This window comes from Apteryx rowi, unplaced genomic scaffold (genome assembly GCF_003343035.1).
Source record: "Apteryx rowi isolate R43461 unplaced genomic scaffold, aptRow1 scaffold_16, whole genome shotgun sequence".
Taxonomy (NCBI): domain Eukaryota; kingdom Metazoa; phylum Chordata; class Aves; order Apterygiformes; family Apterygidae; genus Apteryx; species Apteryx rowi.
Window position 1 is genome coordinate 660,622 of NW_020447863.1, and position 2,285 is coordinate 662,906.

Here is a 2,285-nt window from a genome sequence, read left to right on the forward strand (position 1 = left end):
CCTTGGGCCTGGCCAGAGCCGTGGGGACGCTGCTGGCGCTGCTGCTGCGGGCGAGGGGGTGGCACTGCCCGGGGGGCATCTCGGCAGGGTCCCCGGGGGGCCCTGGGGTCACCTGCCCCCCCAGCCCCCCGTGGCAGGGAAAGTGCTACGGATAAATAATGCTCATTGTTTTCCCCTAATGAATATTACCGACTTGCGAGGCCAGCAGCTGCAGGCTCCGGCCCGGGAAAGAGCCGGGGCATCTCCTGCTTCTCCCTCGTCCGGGGGCGCCCAGGGCCCCAAGACACCCAGCGCCCGGCGCCGACCTGCCGGGGACCCCAGGCCACTGTGGGGTCCCAGCAGCTGTGGGGAAAAGTGGGGGGGCTGGTGCCCACCTCCACCCTGTCGGCGCCCACCACCAGTCCTCGGTGCTCACGGTGTCACCGAGGGGGCCGGGGTGTCCCGGGGGGCGCTGGGGTGTCCCTGCCCCTGCCCTTCCTCGCTCTCCCCCACCTCCTCGCACAGGCACTGGCCACGTGGGGAGCGGGAATGGTTCGTACTGGGAGAGCAGCTCTGCGGCCCCGAGGATGCTCGGAGCAGCCCTGCCGGAGGCGACCGCCGACGGGGTCCCTGCTTTGGGGCAGCATCGGGCCCAGGCCAGCGCAGGACGAGGCCACCGTCGGGTGCTCCGTGTCCCCGGACACCTGGGCTCCGGGYGGGCTGGCAAACCCAACCCCGGCCCTCGGCTCTGCCGGTTCCTCCAGGCCCTGGAGGGTTTTGCAAGCTGGGCACCCGCAGCTGCCGGGGACCCCGGGGAGGCGAAACCGCGGCAAAGCATCGCTGCGTGCGGGGCTGCCACAGCCCTGGGCAGCCCCTGCCCGCACCGCAGCCGGGAGGAGATGCTGGCTCCGGGGAGGAAACCTCGGCTCCGGGGGTGCCGGCGAGGCCGGGCTGCCCGGCCCCAGGACCGTGCTGCATGCGCCTCCATCCCTCCTGCCTCCTTACGCCTCCTCGCTAGTGGTATTAATAATAAACCCATTTCCTAAGAGTGTGAAAATCAGAAGAAATCGGGCTTTGGGGGGGAAAAAAAAATAAAAAAAAGCATCAGCAACAGCTCCGGGCCTGTGGGCTTGTTGGAAAGGGTCGCCCGTGACCTGCGGCGTCTTTGGGAAGCCGGAGCCGTCTCCTCCGCCGYGCTCAGAGCACGGGGAAAGCCCTCGCTGGTGCTGCCGGCCGCTCCGGCATTGTTTTAGCCGCCAGGCCCGCCGGCCTTTCAACGCGCTTTAATTCCTTAATGCTCTTCCCAGCCACCCCGGCCTTTTTTTTTTTTTTTTTTTTTTTTAAGTCTCTTTCCCAAATCTCGGCCGAGTTAATGAAGTTATGTGATCCTATAAATGTTAATTGTCTAAACTTCTTCTCTTCTCTCCCCTTCTTCTTCTTCTTCTTCTTCTTCTTCTTCTTTTTTTTTATCTCTCTCCTCCTTGCTGCTTTCTGCTCCACTTGTAATAAAGAAAATATCTTGGCTGGTCTTAGCCAGTTGCTTGGCAACCTCAATTGAAAAAAAGAGAACAGAATGTAACCAATCCAAAGACAACCAAAAGATTTTGGTGACATGTGACCTCTCCGAAAAGGGCAGCCTTAAACTGTCCCTTCTGTCCTTTGCTCCTGACCATTAGGGTATCTCTCCCTTCCCCCCCGGCTCCTTACACCAATAAATATGGATTAGTGAAATACTTTTTCCCACACTGATGAAAAGATCGGCTTGATCTTTCCCCCTCCTTTATGTACCAACCTGACAAGTTTCTAAACAAAATTAACAGGGACGAGTCAAAAGGAGCCGTGGCAGGTTGGGGAGCCGGGGCGGCCGCAGCCCCGCAGCCCCTGGCGGGCGCGGGAACCTGCTTCCCGGGGCGCCGCTCCGTCCCTGCCCCTCGCCGCGGGGCCCGGCAGCCTGCGCGGGCTCCGTGCGATAAAACGCCCGGCGTATCCGCGCCCAAACGCGGGGCCGGGGGGGCGAGGGGGGATAGACCCGGCCCCTCTATTTGCCGGCCGAGCCAGGAGCCGGCGGTGCGCCTTTCGAAGGAATTTGCTTCTCTTTGCTGTAGAGCCTGGACGCATCCAGGCGGCGGAGGAAGTCATCTGCGAATTAGATTTCGCCCTGGAAAAAAACATGATGTCACCGGGCTTTCCACCTCGGCCGGCCTCGCGCAGCCCGCCGGCGGCTCGCGCTGCCCTCCACCTGCCGCCGGGCTCCCGCCGGCCGGCCCCGGCACGGCACGGCACGGCACGGCGCGGCAGGCACGAGC